This window comes from Palaemon carinicauda, chromosome 3 (assembly GCF_036898095.1).
Source record: "Palaemon carinicauda isolate YSFRI2023 chromosome 3, ASM3689809v2, whole genome shotgun sequence".
Classification (NCBI taxonomy): Eukaryota; Metazoa; Arthropoda; class Malacostraca; order Decapoda; family Palaemonidae; genus Palaemon; species Palaemon carinicauda.
In genome coordinates, this window is record NC_090727.1 from 161,422,998 (window position 1) to 161,442,997 (window position 20,000).

The 20,000-nt window shown below is 36.2% G+C and overlaps 1 protein-coding gene across 2 annotated transcripts in view; it reads right to left on the bottom strand.

Moving 5' to 3' along the window:
* Positions 1 to 16,920: 16,920 nt before the first annotated feature.
* The window catches only part of Pu (GTP cyclohydrolase punch), a 42,558-nt gene continuing 39,478 nt past the window's right edge, over positions 16,921 to 20,000 (bottom strand). Inside the window, exons 7-8 of one of the 2 annotated variants that reach the window (XR_011044180.1) lie at positions 19,457 to 20,000; positions 16,921 to 19,288 (exon numbers count right to left, since the gene is read on the bottom strand). The exon at positions 19,457 to 20,000 is cut by the window's right edge and continues 247 nt beyond it. The gene's annotated coding sequence lies outside the window, so the exon portion shown is untranslated. The other variant, XM_068371083.1, reaches the window with a different exon arrangement.

A 20,000-nucleotide genomic window follows, 5' to 3' on the forward strand; every position in this document is an offset into this window, starting at 1 on the left:
ATTATAAAGAACTAACTGAACGACGGTACCATAGATTAATATCCTGATCAGGAATAAGGAATTCAATAGACTGTAAGTATTTGTCCAACAAATTAGAATGACCAGATAGGAGAATACTTGAAAGAAGATAAAATGAAAGAATTAGAAAATTCCCTCAGGGTAGAATGATGACTTTCTCAATTTGTCAGTTTTGTGCAATTGAAGAAAATAAATTGGATGCTTATCTCAATAATAAATTTTTCATCAAGAATTACTCCTAGAATTTTAAATGAGTTGTATTTAGTTAAAGAAACATATTTAATACAAGGATCTAGGTGTTGAGGAGTCAATGTCCTTGGCCTAGTTACAATAATACTTTGAGTTTTACTAGGGTTCAACTTCATGCTCCATAATTTGCACCATGCACTAATTTTAACTAGATCTCTATTGAGGTATTCAGCAACCCCAGATCTACATCCAGGAGATGGAATTGATGCAAAGAGAGCAGCATCATCTGCATATGCAACAAGCTTGTTTTCTAGGCCAAAACACATGTTATGTGTATATAAAAAGTAATGGGCTAAGAACACTACCCTGAGGAACACCAGATATCACATTCCTATACTCACTACGGTGCCCATCAACAGCAACTCTTTACGATCTATTGCTTAAAAATTCAATAGTGATGCTAAGAAACGACCCACCTACTCCCAACAGTTTGAGTTTGAAAACGAGGACCACGTGATTAACACGATCAAGGGCAGCTCTAAAATCAAGGCCAATTATGCTAAAATCAAGGCTAATTATACTAAAATCAAGGCTAATTATACGAACATCCTGACCACAATCAAGGGAATTCTGTACAGTATTGGAATTTTTTACTAGGACATAATACGGTCCAAGGCCTTTGCGAAAGTCGAATTGTAAACTAAGGAATAGATGATTATCTTCAAAATACCTTTTTATGCGTATTGCCAAAAGGCGTTCAAAACCACAAGATAATATGGGAGTTGTCGAAATCGGCAGTAATCAGCAAGACTAGAGCTACAAAAAAAAAAAAAAAAATTATCTAATGGAGTAGTAATACCAATTCTTGAGCATGTTTAAAGTGAACCTTTTCTTGAAAAAAATGGCACAACAGTTAAGAGCTAAGAAATCCTTTGTCCTTATAAATTCAAAGAAAAAAATACCAGTTTGGTCTACATCTTTACAAGCATCAGGGTACAGTAAAATAAATTTAATTTCTCAGACCAAAAAGCTGAATTAATTAGTTGAGCGTCAAGAAAATATAAATGAGAAAGATTGAATTTCAATCAATAATGCTTGCGGTCAAACACATCAGCCAAAAGGGTTGCCTTTTCCTCTGTACCAGACAAGGTTTCTTCTATTGCCAAATTGTATTCTTTTTCAGTTAAAGAATAAACTCCCTGAGTTGTGAGTCATTCACCTGACAACATTGAGATTACCAAACAATTCTTCATCAAAGGGGTTAACTACTGCACTGTAATCGGTCAGTGGCTACTTTCCTCTTGGTAAGGGTAGGAGAGACTTTTTAGCTATGGTAAGCAGCTCCTCTAGAAGGACACTCCAAAATCAAACCATTGCTCTCCAGTCTTAGGTAGTGCCATAACCTCTGTACCATGGTCTTCGACTGTCTTGGGTTAGAGTTCTCTTGCTTGAGGGTACACTCGGGCACACTATTCTATCTCCTCGTTTCTCTTCCTCTTGTTTTGTTAAAGTTTTTATAGTTTATATAGGAAATATTTATTTCAATGTTTTTACTATTCTTAAAGTATTTTATTTTTCCTTATTTCCTTTCCTCACTGGGCTATTTTCCCTCTTGGGGCCCGTGGGCTTATAGCATCATGCTTTTCCAACTAGGGCTGTAGCTTTGCATTTAATAATAATAATAAATAGGATCTGTTACTTTCCCAAAGGCGATAAGCCTCTTGTTTCTGCAAATAAGCACGTCTTCAATTATCACTGGACCAAGGTTTGTCCATCACTGGCTTTTTCAACACAAGAGAAAGGATTAGCGTATCAAATATGCTGACATATTTTCATTAAAGAAAATATCAGACTCAATCCCTTCGTATAATAATAACAACAACAACAACAACAACAACAACAATAATAATAATAATAATAATAATAATAATAATAATAATAATAATAATAATAATAATAATAATTTTCCCGCACAATAAAGGTTTAAAGGCCGCTCACGAATGGCAGAGGCAAGGGACAGTGACATTGGCCTATCAAGCAGGACAATGCCCTAAAGACTGACCATATACATATGATAAGCACCCAAGTACCCTCTCCACCCAAGCTAGGACCATGGAAGGCCAGGCAATGACTACTGATGACTCAGCAGATAGACCTATAGGCTGCCCCAAACCTCCCATCCTTAGTTCACAAGGATGGTGAGGTTATTATTATTATTATTATTATTATTATTATTATTATTATTATTATTATTATTATTATCAATTGCTAAGCTACAACCCTAGTTGGAAAAGCAGGATTCTATAAGCCCAGGGGCCCCAACAGGGAAAATAGCCCTAGTGAGGAAAGGAAAGAAGGAAAGATAAAATATTTTAAGAAGAGTAACAAGAGAAAAATAAATATTTCCTATATAAACTATAAAAACTTTAACAAAACAAGAAGAAGAGAAATTAGATAGAACAATGTGCCCGAGTGTACCCTCAAGCAAGAGAACTCTAACCCAAGACAATGGAAGACCACGGTAAAGGGGCTATGGCACTACCAACACTAGAGAACAATGGTCTGATTTGGCAGCGACCAAAGAAACAAACGGGTTTGAGAGGGCCTCGAACCCCAGTGTGGCGTTCACCAATCCGGGATATCACCCCATCGGGACCAGAACCAAATGCAAAACTTCAAAGTAAACAAACCAGTAGAGAATAAACCGTGAAAGAAACTCATCCAACGGAGAGTTCTGAGCATAAAAGCCTTTGTCGGATAACTAAGCTTTATTGGCGGATGTAAAGTCTATTAAGATTAAGAAATACTGAGACAGTGGGACGTGCGGTGTACATCATGTGATTCCAATATTTCAAAATATAAGAGATGATTCATTCTTTTTTTTTTTTTGTCTTAATCTCTGCTGTTTGCGAATTCACATGCGGTTCGATTTGTCATATGATATGTTAATTGAATTACCTCATTCTCCTGTGTTAGTTTCAAGATGTTCAACTTATTTGAAATTTGTAAAAGAAACTAAAAGCTGACAGAACTAACAGCAAAATCTTATCAAAATCAGTCATAGTATATGATGGCAGATGTATTATAGTCACGAAAGGAAAGATGAAAACACGTGATATTATTATTATTATTATTATCATTATTATTACTTCCTAAGCTACAACCCTAGTTGGAAAAGCAATATGGTATAAGCCCCAGGGCTCCAACAGAGAAAATAGCCCAGCGAGGAAACGAAATAAGGAAATAAATACACTACAAGTGAGGTAATTAACAATTAAAATAGAATATTTTATGAATAGCAGCAACAAGAAAATAATTCTTTCATCTATGAATTATATGAATTAGTACTTTCGTCAAAGAATTATCCTTTTTTTCCGTTTTCCTATAATACATATTTTATGCTCATCACGTGTCAGATTTCGTGATTTCTACCCAATGATGGTAGATTATCACAAACATCTTCTTCAGTATATATTGGATTATCGATTTATGATCTCCAACTTTTATGCAATCGGTTTTGAAAGTCTGTGTGATATAAACATGGTAGACAGATCAATGCTTTGATATGAAATATGTATTCAAGTAGAGAGAAATAGATTAACAATACTCCAGCTCTAAAGAAATTCAACAGGACAAGACTATATATATGTATCTATACATATAATGTACATATCAGGGTAACCACTCATCTACAATTCACCCATAATAATCTCACTATCCTTAGAGTTTCTTGACATTGACAGAGGAGACACACACACATATATATATATATATATATATATATATATATATATATATATATATATATATATATATATATATATATATATATGTGTGTGTGTGTGTGTGTGTGTGTGTGTGTGTGTGTGTGTGTGAGGGTGCATCTGTGTGTGATATAGAAATGGGAAACAGCCTAGTGTTTTGATATGAAATATGTATTCAAGTAGAGAGAAATAGATTAACAATACTCCAGCTCTAAAGAAACTCAACAGCACAAGACTATACATTTGTATATTCTATACATAGAATATACATATCTGGGTAATCACTCATTTACAATTCACCCAAAATAATTTCACTATCCTTAATTTCTTGATTTTGACATTGACATTGACCCTTTTCGGGGTTGGACCATAACGTCTCTGTCATCTCAATGCAGTAAATACAAGTTGATATTGACTTCTGTGCTTATTCATGTCGAATTCAGGATCAGTATTTAGCGTGTAAATCAACCCAATCTAACATTGTATCTTATTGGAAAGTTTGTGATATTTTGCCATTTCGATAATTTCAAAACTGACGTAGTTTTGTTTGGAAATATTAAGCCCCAAATAACCCGGTAATATCTGTCCTCAGCTCATTTGATGTTTTGGCATTAATTTGTGTGTGTGTGTGTGTGTGTGTGTGTGTGTGTGTGTGTGTGTGTGTGTGTGTGTGAGAGAGAGAGAGAGAGAGAGAGAGAGAGAGAGAGAGAGAGAGAGAGAGAGAGAGAGAGAGAGAGAGAGAGACTGGGTTGAAAATCAACGTGCAATAGAAGTAATGTCGACCTGAACGGCCGACCCAGCAATACAGTGGTATTAATAATGTCGAAAAAAGAAGAAAAGTTTAGTATTATTGAATGGTCATACACGAGACTTACATATTGATCAGTATTTTCTTGAAAGTAAACAGATGCAAGGACCAGAAGTCAGTACGTATCTTGGAAAGAAGATAAATTCAATCAAACGTTTCCAGGTTCCAGGTTCCTCGTTGCTCTCTCCACAACACGGCGATTGTGGGCACACTACTAGAAGAAGCGTAGTAGGTGCATAGCGCTGCAATCTGCAGAAAATTCATTGTCCGTAGTTACCTCCTACACAGACAGCACAACTTGTTGCATACTTTTACTTCTAACCTCCAGGACAGTTCTTCTTCTTCTTCTTCTTCTTCTATTAACGTACTTTTCCCATTTGTATAAACACGGCTGCCTTCTTATTGAAGGAATTCGCTTTGGCTTTAGCTGGTATTTCTAAATTCCCTAATTCTATGCCAATGTTTCTAAATTTTCTTGATTCATTACAGCTAATCATATACTCGGTTGTACCATCTGCCTCACTACACAACACACAAAGCCTGTTATACTTTTCATTTTTGTTTCTATAACTCTCATTTAATTCTATTATATTCAACCATGTTTTTATAACTCTTCCTGCTTCTTTAGTATTAAGTTTTCCTATGCAATCTCTTCTGTCACTAAAAACCTGAAAGATGAGAAACCTCAGTTGTTTATTTGCTCACAAACACCTGAAGGATGTGAAACCTCAGGTAGGCTATTTGTTTGGTCACAAACACATGAAGAATAAGAAGCCTTAGTTGTTTATTTCCTCACAAACACCTGAAGGATGTGAAACCTCAGGTGTTTGTTTGCTCACAAACACCTGGAGGATGTGAAACCTCAGGTGTTTGTTTGGTCACAAACTCCTGAAGGATGTGAAATCTCAGGTGTTTGTTTGGTTACAAACATCTGAAGGATGTGAAACCTCGGGTGTTTGTTTGGTCACAAACACATGAAGGATGTGAAACCTCGAGTGTTTGTTTGTTCACAAAAACCTGGAGGATGTGAAACCTCAGTTGTTTATTTGCTCACAAACACCTGAAGGATGTGAAACCTCAGGTGATTGTTTGATCACAAAAACCTGGAGGATGAGAAACCTCAGGTGTTTGTTTGGTCACAAACACCTGAAGGATGTGAAACCTCAGGTGTTTGTTTGCTCACAAACACCTGAAGGATGTGAAACCTCAGGTGATTGTTTGGTCACAAAAACCTGGAGGATGTGAAACTTCAGGTGTTTGTTTGCTCACAAACACCTGGAGAATGTGAAACTTCAGGTGTTTGATTGGTTACAAACACCTGAAGGATGTGAAACCTCGGGTGTTTGTTTGGTCACAAACACCTGAAGGATGTGAAATCTCAGGTGATTGTTTGGTCACAAACACCTGGAGGATGTGACACCTCAGTGTCACAAACACCTTAAGAATGTGAAACTTCAGGTGTTTGATTGGTTACAAACACCTGAAGGATGTGAAACCTCGGTTGTTTGTTTAATCAAAAACACCTGAAGAATGTGAAACTTCGAGTGTTTGTTTGGTCACAAAAACCTGGAGGATGTGAAACCTCAGGTGTTTGTTTGCTCACAAACACCTGGAGGATGTGAAACCTCTGGTGATTGTTTGCTCACAAACACCTGGAGGATGTGAAAACTCAGGTGATTGTTTGCTCACAAAAACCTGAAGGTTGTGAAACTTCAGGTGTTTGATTGGTTACAAACACCTGAAGGATGTGAAACCTCGGGTGTTTGTTTGGTCACAAACACCTGAAGGATGTTAAACCTCGAGTGTTTGTTTGTTCACAAAAACCTGGAGGATGTGAAACCTCGAGTGTTTGTTTGGTCACAAAAACCTGGAGGATGTGAAATCTCAGGTGTTTGTTTGGTCACAAAAACCTGAAGGATGTGAAATCTCAGGTGTTTGTTTGCTCACAAACACCTGGTGGATGTGAGACAATCCCGTCAATGATTTCTGGGACATGTCAGAAGGTAAGCTCTTAACAGCAACTTTGGTTTATCTGTTTTGGCGTTCTCCTGGGCGAGATTATCCCCTCATAAACTCTTCTTGCATGTCCTCTACTCTTTATTACATATTCACATAACTTGTGAATGTCGTCATTGATTTCATTCCGAGGAGTCATCCTGAGATTGCTTAGAACTTTTTTTTTGAGTCTTTGGGATTTTTCCTCTTATTGATGTTCGTTATTATGCAGTTTATTCTAACAGTCACGCTCTGCGTCAGTGTCCTTAGATGTCAGGATGCCACAAAACCGCAAATCTATCAATCAGTCTAACAGTCATACCTTCTCCATCATAAAGGTTCAGTACTTAAAGGTATTCTAGAAGTTTTTTCCTTCTGTGACCAAGTTGTGGAACTTCAAAAGTTTAAACTTGCAGCAATGGTTGCTGACATCTATATTTTCTTTTAGTTTCTGTATGGAAAATCTGTTTTTAAAGTGTTTTATTTTGATTATTCATTACTTCTTTTATAGTTCACTTATTTCCATATTTCCTTTCTTCACAGGGCTATTTCCCTTATTGGAGCCCTTGTTCTTATAGCATCCTACTTTTCCAACTAGGGTTGTAGCTCAACTAATAATAATAATAATAATAATAATAATAATAATAATAATAATAATAATAATAATAATAATAATAATAATCAGCAAAAAAGTTGATCGTACTAAGCTTATCAGAAATATAGCCAATATTTTTCTTCCTTATCCATTAGATTAATCATCCTCCCTCTCTCTCTCTCTCTCTCTCTCTCTCTCTCTCTCTCTCTCTCTGAATATATGTGTGCCCAACAGCATCAGTTCAAACAATCATAGGCCTACTTAATAATGAACGTTGCAAGTTGCTTCCAACAAGCGGTCTGTAACTTTCTATAAGGGGAGACAAGTCTTATAGGCTTATCTGAGATCCCCATTATCCAATGGGGCTCTTTCCTTACTGATTTCTTTACAGACCAGTGCTCTCATTATCAAGATAATGACCTCGGTTTGAATAATTTTAGTTGATTTAAGGACATTTCTGGAGTAATGGTACTTTCAAGGTCATTTTAAGGTAATTTTTTTCCCATCAGATAACCTTTCGATTATAGAGTAATATTGTGTAACTGAAATTTATCCTTCAGATTTTTCACAAAATAGTGAGCTTTTGTTAATAATGATTATTATTATTATTATTATTATTATTATTATTACCCAAACTACAACCCTAGTTGGAAAAGCAAGATGCTACAAGCCCAAGGGCTCCAATAGGGAAAAATAGCTCAGCGAGGAAAGGAAATAAGGAAATAGATAAATGATGAGAATAAATTAACGATAAATCATTCTAAAAACAGTGACAACGTCAAAACAGATATGTCCTATATAAACTATTAACAACGTCAAAGACAGATATGTCATATATAAAATTAGAATAGAATTACTTTGCGTTTTATGAGTTTTTTTAGTAGTCAAGGTCATTTTTTTTTATATTTGAGGTAATTTCTGAGGTATCCCTTGAACATCATATGAGAGCCCTGTTACAGATAGTTTACCAATATAGCCATTATTCCATTGAGATAACTATACAGACCAACTCTTCTTTCGACTCTTTAGCTATGGTAAGCAGCTCTTCTAGGAGAAGGACACTCCAAAATCAAACCATTGTTCTCTAGTCTAGGGTAGTGCCATAGCCCCTGTACCATGGTCTTCCACTGTCTTGGGTTACAGTTCTCTTGCTTGAGGGTACACTCGGGCACACTATGCTATCTTATTTCTCATCCTCTTGCTTTGTTAAAGTTTTTTTAGTTTACTTATGAAATATCTATTTTAATGCTGTTACTGTTCTTAAGATATTCTATTTTTCCTTGTTTCCTTTCCTCAGTGGGCTGTCTTCCCTGTTGGAGCCCCTGGGCTTATTGCATCCTGCTTTTCCAACTAGGGTTGTACCTTAGGAAATGATAATAATAATAATAATAATAATAATAATAATAATAATAATAATAATAATAATAATACAGTAGCAACAGTGCTGTTCAATTTACCACAATTTTGTTTATCTATTCCATTTAACTTTCTGTGTCTTTAAACACATCCGTTGAGATACTACCGCTAGAGTTATTGGGTCCTTTGTCTGAACAGATAGTATTACATGGGACCCCTCTCTGGTTACGGCTCATTTTCCCTGTGTCTACACATACACCGAATAGTCTGACCCATTCTTTACATATTCTCATCTTTCCTCATACTCCTGACAACACTTAAATAACCGAAAAATTCTTCTTCCCCCAATGGTTTAATTACTGTACTGTAATTGTTCAGTGGCTACTTTCCACTTGGTAAGGGTAGAAGAGATTCTAGCTATAGTAACAGCTCTTCTAGAAGAACACTCCTAAATCAAACCATTGTTCCCTTGTCTTAGATAATGTCATGGCTTCTGGACCATGGTCTTCTACTGTCTTTTGTCAGAGTTCTCTTGCTTGAGGGTAACGCTCAAACACATTATTCTATGTGTTTTCTTTCCTCGCGTGGTTATTTTCCCTGTTTGAGCCCCTGGGCTTATCGTATTCTGCTTTTCCAACTAGTGTTGCAATCTTAGCTAATAATAATAATAATAATAATAATAATAATAATAATAATAATAATAATAATAATAATAATAATAATAATAATAATACAGGAGTTCGTTGACCTCAGAACTCTAGTTTCTAATCCGGTGGCAGAGAGGATGACTATTTAGTTGCATCGTAAGTCCCGTGAATTACTTGTACAATTTAAATATTGTAGAAAAGCTTACACAGTTGCATATAAACATGTTTGTCATTACGAATACGTTATGCAGAGAGAGAGAGAGAGAGAGAGAGAGAGAGAGAGAGAGAGAGAGAGAGAGAGAGAGAGAGAGAGGAGAGAGAGAGAGAGAGAGAAACGTACTTATTCGAATGATCAGGGATCAAAAGCTGGACTGTGTCATAGTTTCATAAAAGAAAGAGATGGTTCTAGATACCTAAAAAGACAGTCTTATATAGAGAGAGAGAGAGAGAGAGAGAGAGAGAGAGAGAGAGAGAGAGAGAGAGAGAGAGAGAGAGAGAGAGAGAGAGAGAGAGAGGGGTGACTCGTGTTTTCAAAGTTGATACCGACTCAATAAGAGAGAGAGAGAGAGAGAGAGAGAGAGAGAGAGAGAGAGAGAGAGAGAGATATTTCAAAATACTGTACATCCATTTTCCTTCACTTCGAAACACAATTGTATTGAAATTCTAGTCCAGGATCAGCAAGCGGTTGTGTGTGAAAGGGAACTCACTCAGAAAGTCGGGGGATGTGGGAGTTGTGGGATGTGTTGTGTTGGGGTGGCGGGATATGGGGGGGGGGGGGGGGGGGGGAAATACTGAGCTGTTCAGAGTGAAATAAATCAGAGGATTTCTACTTACGTTCCTTGAAAAGATTTTCTGTCATGTAACGTGTTGTCGTGCCACTGAATTTAAAAGACTTCTCTGTGTTATTATCATTAGGCTGATATTGGAAAAACAATACACATGTATGAGAAAAACAAAGAAAACCAGGAAAAAATGAACCAAAAAATCCCTACTGTTGTGTTTATGAATGTCAAGATCGCTTTCTTTATTTTAGCCTATGGCCGCCAAGGTCTGTACGAAGTAACTGTTTATTTCTATATACTAGTTTTACGAATTGACTTTAACTGGTAAGAGTAATGAATTATTCAAGTTCTGATTTGACTGTCATTGCCGTAACACGCACACGCTCAAGTTTCTCTTCCTTAGGCCAATAAATTACAAAAGCCTGAAACGACAATGAATTGTTGTTAATTTGTTCTCATCATTTATTTATTTCCTTATTTTCCCTTCCTCACTGGGCTATTTTTCCCTGTTAGAGCCTTTGGGCTTATAGCATCTTGCTTTTCCAACTAGGGTTGTAGCTTGGCTAATAATAATAATAATAATAATAATAATAATAATAATAATAATAATAATGTATTGAATTTGAGAAACACTACTCCCTCATGCTGCTGTGTTGAACCTTCTGCGGATTGTTGTTGTTAACTTGTGGTCTGTGTCGGTGACATCCCGCCATCAACGAACTGTGAAAAAAACGCCCCAAAGACTCTTCATACTTATTATTATTCCGATTAAAGTAAGTAAATATTCCCAATCTGCCATTTTTGGAATCTTAGTACTGAACGAAGAGTATGATGTTACAACTCGGTAGATTTCAAACTGCATAGAGAATGGATTGCTGGAAGAGTGGTCCATTTTAAAAAAGGGTAATTGTTTACAAGAGCACGCTCTCCATATACTCTAAAATTATGCAGTCCTGCAGCTCTCCTCTCTTTTGTACAATGATTAGGAGGTTCTTTAAATGCTGGGAAAGCAAGAAATAGCAAGATATGTTGCACAAGGGGGGGGGGGAGGAGAAGGGTTGGTTGAAGGAGGCACTAATCGACCTGGAACCGACATAGTCAACCAAAGAGAAGTTCGTGACGTCAGCATACATTTGGTACATATTCAAAATAGATACTAAATTAAAAATGGAGTAATTACTCAAAAGTGTCACTAATTTTGAAATATATATTCTATGTTTGGTAGATATTTGATATAAATCACATTAAAGTTACGTAATAGTTTTTTCCTTTGAAGCAGTTACGTATTTTAAACGGCATGCCATAATGGACTAATCCTAGAGTAATTTGGTTTTATTATAATTACGGACGGAAAAAGCTTTTCTACTAATAAAAACAAGTGTTTTCCTGTGGAAACACGTCCGTTTAACGGAGCAAAAGCCATTAGATATGTCAAAAATATCCCATCAGGAAAAACTTGTTTTTTCTTCTAAATGTTGTTCCCTCCGTAACTAATTTTACCAGTGATTTTTTTTTGTTTGGAAACTTTTCATTAATTAATGTTAATTAATGCATGAGGCCTAACGTTCCAGTTCGGATCGTCAAAGAAATAAATTTTCAGACTTAGTACGAAAAGGCTGGCAATTTTTAAGGCTTTATTTGCGAATCGAAAAAATAATTTCTAAGTTAACCAACTCTTAATTTACTAAAGGTAGGCTAATTATTATTATTATTATTATTATTATTATTATTACTTGCTAAGCTACAACCCTAGTTGGAAAAGTAGGATGCTATAAAGCCTGGGGTTCCAACATGGAAAATAGCCTTAGTTATAAACAGGTATAGATAATGCACGTAGGTTAATTATTGCAATTTCTATAATTTGGAAGAATGTTCTTTTTCATGTTAAAAAAAAGTTTTCATCATCATTATCAACTCCTACGCCTATTGACGCAAAGGGCCTCAGTTAGATTTCGCCAGTCTCAGCCTAGAGCTTTTAATTCAATACCTCTCCATACATCATCTCCCACATCACGTCTTAGCCATGTAGGCCTGGGTCCTCCAACTCTTCTAGTGCCTTGTGGAGCCAAGTTGAAAGTTTGGTGAACTAATCTCTCTTGGGAGTGCAAAGAGCATGCCCAAACCATCTCCATCTATTCCTCCTCATGATCTCATCCACACATGGCACTCGAGTCATCTCTCTTATAGTCTCATATCTAATCCTGTCCAGCCATTCAACTTCCAATATTCTTCTGAGGGCTTTGTTCTTAAATCTACAAAATCTGCTGGATATTGTTGCATTGTCACACCACGACTTATGTCCATACAGTAAGTGCTTTTCATGCAAAAAAATCGATTGCCTCGATTTTGTTGATTAAAGAAAGAAAGTTATTTTAATTTTTGGTGGGTTATTCGAAATCTTGGAGTTAGCGTTTTGAAACTAGTAACAATGCCCCGAATTTATTATTATTCGACATGAATCTAATCCTCTATACTATATAGCCACGTGGTAAATTAATTTTTAAGAAACGGATTTATTTTGATTAAGCCTAAAACCGTAATTTTTAATGAAGGGGTAATTCAAGTCTAGGTATTGACGAATCTGTGTGTGTGTGAGAGAGAGAGAGAGAGAGAGAGAGAGAGAGAGAGAGAGAGAGAGAGAGAGAGAGTTACAAGTATTTTGGATGTCTCAAAGACTTAGTCTATCAGCGGAGACTCCATTTGCTCTTTGTAGAGCGATTTAGTTTAAGCATTTAGAGAGGTCTTATGATCTTGTCTAACTTATTCATGAACTCGTTTACCCTTTTACTGTTTACTACGTCCGGTGGAAGTCTATTCCAAGAGAGAGAGAGAGAGAGAGAGAGAGAGAGAGAGAGAGAGAGAGATTTTGGATGTCTCAAAGGCTTTTTAGTCCATCCGCGGAGACTTCATTTGCTTTTTGGTAGAGCGATCTAGTTTAAACATTTCGACAGTTCTTATGATCTTGTCTAACTTATTCTTGAACTCGTTTAACGTGTTACTGTTTACTACATCCGCTGGAACTGTCTATTTCGAGAGAGAGAGAGAGAGAGAGAGAGAGGAGAGAGAGAGAGAGAGAGAGAGAGTCTGTATCAGATGATTGAAGAATCAATGGCATCCGACCTCTCTTTCTCTCCTCAGTGAGATCATGGTTCACCGAATCGTGGTACAGCAGTAAATGTCGGCGTAACCCTTTCGAAAAAACATCTCGGATATGAGGCGATGCGATGTTATATCAGTTGGTCACATGTTGGTAATAAGAATAATAGGAAAAGAAGCAACAGCAACACACAATTAGATTTGTTCCTTTAAGTGGTTACATTTTAGGTAGTACCATAGCCTCTGTACCATGGTCTTCTACTGTCTTAGGTTAGAGTTCCCTTGCTTAAGGGTACACCCAGGCACTGTTCTGTTTCCTTCTTTCCTGTGTTCACTGGGCTATTTTCCCTATTGGTGGCCTTGGGTTCATAGCACCCTTCTTTTCAAGCTACGGTTATAGCTTAGCCAATACAGCATCGATCTTGTATAGTATAGAATCGACGATTGAAATCTTATCAGTGTTAGTATTTGCCCGATATCGGATACCTCCGTAAAATAGAAGTACTTAATGTCCACAAACATTCTTATCTGGGATTCGACATTAAACCACTCGTCTGTAATGGTACTTGACCGGTGGCAAATAACAAGGTCAATTGTGGTCGTCGGAACCTGAACGCTTGCGCATAGGCCTAGTTCATCTCCCAACCTTTATCGCTTTGTCCGAGAAGAGAAAAAAAGATCTGCCAGTTTTCTAGTTAATCATAAAGATTAATATTTCTTTTTCACACTGAAATGATGTCATAAATGTATCCCACTGAAATGATGTCATAAATGTAATCGCAGATTGTATATAGGTTCGACTACTTCCAAACTTTGACATTCGTTTACCTCTTCCTATCATGTCCATCTGACCATCCTTTGCATTTAAATCTTCCTAGACTCACTGTACCAACCACAGCCTATTACTAGTTAATTCTTTAGTCTTGCCCTTTCTTCCGCAGTGTTCAATATCAGAGAGTATTCTAGATGTTCTACCCCGGTTGTGACAAAACTGTGGAACATAATTCGTCTTACTGAATCAAATTTTCTTAGTCGATGGAGAAAGAGACAACACTTTCCCTCCCCCCCCCCCACCATCATGTTATGAACCGGTTTCCGACTATAAGTCGCCTAGATCCAAGGTCTATAAATATAGAATGCCTGGGTGTACCCTCAATCAATAGAACTCTAATCAAAGACAGCAGAAGACCATGGTACAGAGACTATGGCACTTCCCAGGACTAGAGAACAGTGGCTTGATTTTGGAGTGTCTCCTGGAAGAGCTGCTTACCATAGCTAAAGAGTCTTCTACCGTAGCCAAGAGGAAAGTAGCCACTGAACAATGACACTGCAGTAATTAACCCCTTGAACAAAGAAGAATTGTTTGGTGATCTCAATGTTGTCAGGTGTATGAGGACAAAGGAGAATGTGGTAAGAATAGGCCAGACTATTCGGTGTCCGTGTAGGCAAAGACATAAAGCCGTAACCAGAGAGAGAGGAACCCAATAACTCTCCAGTGGTAATATCTCAACGGATGGCTGGTGCCCTGACCAACCTACTACTATATACAGACTGGTACAGTCTAGGAAGATTTGAATGCAAAGGATGGTCAGGATAATGAAAAATCTCACGTAACATCCACGACCGTGCCAGATATTATTCTGATTAATAAGAAAATCAACATACCATAAGTTTTTGTCCAATTAATTAAAAAGAGAATCAGCAGCTAAGGAGTTAGGTTACTTTTAGAGCAGACGTTAATTTATTTAATGCCCTTACCAATTGAAATATAATTCAATCTTATTTGGAATTTTTTCTTTTGTAGGTAGCAGGTTGCCTAGGGCACCAGCCACCCATTGAAATACTACTGCTAGACAGTTATTGAGTTCTTTGACGAGCCAGATAGTACAGTACTACATTGGATCTTTCTCTCTGGTTATGGCTTATTTTCCTTTTGTCTACAAATACACTAATAGTCTGGCCTATTCTTTACATATTCTCTGTCCTCATACACCTGACAACACTGAGATTACCAAACAATTCTTCATCGCTCAATGGGTTAACTACTGCACTGCAATTGTTCAAGTGGCTACCCTCGTCTTGGTAAGGGTAGAGGAGACTCTTGTAGCTATAATAAACAGCTCTTCTTGGAGAAGGACACTCCAAAATCAATCCATTGTTCTCTAGTCTTGGGTAGTGCCATAGCCTCTGTACCATGGTCTTCCACTGTCTTGGGATAGAGTTTTCTTGCTTAAGGGTACTCACGGGCACACTATTCTATCATATTTTTCTTCCACTTGTTTCTTTAAGTTTTTATAGATTATATATGAAAGGTTTATTTTCATGTTTTTACTGTTCTTAAAATGTTTTCATTGTTCACCACTTTTCTCGTAATTTATTTATTTCCTTTCCTCACTGGGATGTTTTCCATGTTGGAACCCTTGGGCTTATAGCATCCTGCTTTTCCAAGTAGGGTTGTGGCGTAACTTATAATAATAATAATAATAATAATAATAATAATAATAATAATAATAATATTACAGACGAAGGTGTTTAGGTATAATGAGTTTATCGTAAGTGAGATTAGAGCACATATTTTCTCAAATATTTCATCTATGAATACCAACTATAGTCAATTGTTTTTAGTGAGGCAGATTTGCACCGACTCGCAGGGGTGCCCTTTTAGCTCGGAAAAGTTTCATGCTCGCTGATTGGTCAGAGAAGATGATTCTAACCTATAAGATAGCAGGAAACTTTTCCGTGCTAAAAGGGCACCGCTGCGAGTCTGTGCAAATGTGCTTCATTAAAAAATTTGAGTATAGTCTTCGATATTCCTAACTATATGTTTTTATGAAATATCTGTCCGCTTATTGGTGGTATTGCAGTAAGGATTTTAATAGATTTTTTTTTTTTACAAAGTTGTCCTTTTTTTCATTTGGAAACCAAGTAACATTTACAGCGAAATAGATTAAATATCAAAGTCTGTAGATTATTAAGTTATCGTTTTCTATTTTGCAAAAGTACGATATTCAAAGTCAACTGGATAAAACTTGAAAAGCTTTAGAATTCTCTTGCTTGAGGGTACACTCAAGCACACTATTCTATCTTATTTCTTTTCCTCTTGTTTTGTTAAAGTTTTTATATTTTATACAGGAGATATTCATTTCAATGTTACTCTTCTTAAAATCTTTTATTTTTCCTTGTTTCCTTTCCTCACTGGGCTATTTTCATTGTAGGGGCCCCTGGGCTTAAAGCATCCTCCTTTTCCAACTAGGGTTGTAGCTTAGATTGTAATAATAATAATAATAATAATAATATTATAAGTAAATAATTAAGTAGGCAAGGAGGTAAATAATTGAATCACTATTATGACATATATTCTTAAAGTTTTTATAGTTTATACAGGAGATATTTATTTCAGTGTTACTCTTCTTAAAATTCTTATTTCCTTTCCTCACTGGGCTATTTTCCCTTATGGAGCGTTCTGCTTATAGCATCCTGCTTTTCCAACTAGGGTTGTTGCTTAGATTCTAATGTTGATAATAATAATAATAATAATAATAATAATAATAATAATAATAATAATAATAAGAGAGAGAGAGAGAGAGAGAGAGAGAGAGAGAGAGAGAGAGAGAGAGAGATAGAGAGTTATCACTTACGGGCATCGATAGGTCTAATAAAAAGGCAGAAAGTTTATCAACAAACATTTATTTCAATAATCAAGTCCGACTGTCACAGCAGTATCCCAGGTCCGTGTACTTATGGTTACATAGCTAATAAAAAGTCCAATGACAACACTCATTACCATAATTCACTAACATCTACTGTCAACATTTTACGCTATGACAAACTTGGCACATTTTTATTCGTATTTCATAAAAAGTGTTTCTTAGGCACCTGAACACCGGACGAGTTGATCGTCCGCTGTTGTATATTTGTAAAACGTCCCACAAAGCTGCCCTTCCAAAATAGACTCGTCTTTAAAAGGATGGATTTTACTTTTTGGAAATGCAGCATTATGAACGAACGCTGGAAAGACTTTTATTTCTGCGTGTAGTTGAGAAGCATTTTCAGCTTTTTCTCTCTCGTCTCCATCTGGAGGTTTGGCACAAGAACGCCGAAGCGGCTTCTCTCGTCGCAATTGGGGCGTTACACGAACACGCTTTCTGGCATCTTATCTCGATTATGTGCAACAAGTGACTGAATTATTTATCTTTTTCGAAAGTTTCGATCCTTTAGTGGCACAAGCTCCATCGCGTGGAATGTTTTGGTTTCCCGCCATTGGAGTGAATTATAATTGGGCGGGAACTTGCACTGCTAACTCCATCGCGTGGAATGTGTTTATTTGCCGCCATTGGAATGAAATTATAATTTGGCGGGAACTTGCACAAACTCTAATGTTGGGAATGTGTTTATTTGCCGCCATTGGAATGAAATTGAATTATAATTTGGCGGGAACTTGCTCAAACTCCATCGCGTGGAATGTGTTTCTTTGCCGCCAAACTTTAATGTTGGGAATGTGTTTATTTGCCGCCACTGCAATGAAATGGGTTTATAATATGGCGGGAACTTATGATAACATGCCAGACATCGTATTTGAGTAACACCTTCCTTATGATTAAGATATGCTGAACCATAGATTGGTAGCAAAAATTATCTCATGAAATAATAGAATATATCTTTTAGAAGGCAAAAAGATTTTGTCTTGGCTTGCCCTCGTTGAAAACAAAAAAAGCAATGAGGGTATTATGACAATACTCATGTAATACTTCTGTAATACAGTAAGGCTATGATTAAGGCCTCAGTGACACTGGGCCAATGAGAAAATGAGATAGACAATTCCTCACTGTAACTATAGAATTGACAAACGTGAAAACAATTCGCTTCAATAGCGAGTGTAAAACGGTGCTAAATGAAAAGATGCAAAATATACTTATTTTCTTATTCATGGGCTCCCATAAAAAGAAAACGTGGTGCAAGACATTTTTTGTACAAAAATAGATATGTATAAACGATCGCTGAAAGGGGGGAGAGGGGGAAATTGACTTTGAGAGACGAAGGAACGAAGGAAAGAAAAAAAAAAACAAGAAAAATAAAGACTAGCTAAAGTCTTGGGAAGCACTTGAAAGACTATCTTGAAAGTCTTATTTTTTTCTCTATTTTTTTTTCTCTCCTTTCCCTCTCATAGCAGTAGTATCTGGACATTAACAGCGATCACACTTACATTTTAAAGAACAAATAACCGTTTAGAAAATTTAATCTTTTCAACAAAAGCTTTTTTTTTTTTTTTAGTTTCCGTTATGTATGTATGTATGTTTGTTTGTTTGTATGTATGTATGTATATATATATATATATATATATATATATATACATATATGCAATATATATGTATGAATGTACGTATGTAAGTTTTATCTTATTGGATTATAGTTCGATCCAAGAAAAGAAGACCCAAATTCGACCCCTAGGCCTAATTTGTCAAAAATTGATTCTTCCAGTAAATTCTACCTAAATCGACCCCAACTAAATTGAAAAATAACGACTCCACATGGAAAGAAGGACTTAAACCATAAATAATCCTCTCCTCAGACTCTGAAAAAAAAAACCATTATAAGATTTCTACGAAATAGTCGGAACCAATAGAAAAAAATCTAAATGTCCTTTATGAATGACTAAAACTACTTAAAGCTGACATTTCATACAAGGGAAAAGAATAAAAAAAATTGTAATATTAAATTACAAAACTGTAAAGCAAAAAAGCGAAAATTTATTCAACAATGAGGGCTTTAGAAAATGACCAGCTCGACCATAAGAAATTACTCTTCCGCAAACCTGTAGGTCACCAGAAGGACCATAGGCCATAGGTTACTAGTAGGGCCATAGGTCGATAGCAGAACCATAGATCACCACCAGGACCATAGGTTGACACCAAGAACATAGATCATCAGCAGGACCATAGTTAACCTCTAGGACCATAGTTTGCCACCAGGACCATAGATGACAAAAAGACCATAGTTCGTTAGCAAGACCATAGATCACTAGCAGGACCATAGTTCACCTCCAGGACCATAGTTTGCCACCAGGACTATAGATCACAAAAGGACCATAGTTCGTTAGTAAGACCATAGATCACCAGCAGGATCATAGTTCACCACCAGGACATAGCTTGCCACCAGGACCATAGATGACATAAGGACCATAGTTAGCTAGCAAGACCATAGTTCACCACCAGGATCATAGTTCACAAAAGGACCATAGTTCGTTAGCAAAACCATAGGTCACCACCAGGACCATAGAATAACCCCCAAAAAATGAAAATGAAAAGAAATGAGTTTATAATGGAATGGAATTATGAAAATCTACTATCACTAGACTTACATTTTTTTTCATTGTTTCCTATTTTCTGTACTTCGCTTTCTTTTCTTCATCAGTAATGTTATTGTTGATATTTATAGTACTGGCTTTGAACTGTATTATTGTGTACGTACGTGTAAAATCAAGGCGCATATACAAATATAGTATGTATATATATATATATATATATATATATGTATATATATACATATATATATATATATATATATATATATTTATAAATATATATATATATATATATATATATATAATTTATTTGTATACAGTATATATATGTATGTGTGTATCAAACAAATCCCCCCACCTCGAGTTCAAACTACTGCATATCAGATAAAACAACAAGTTTTCTTGAGAAAAAAAAAGAATATCCTATCCTTAAAAAAAAATCATCCTGT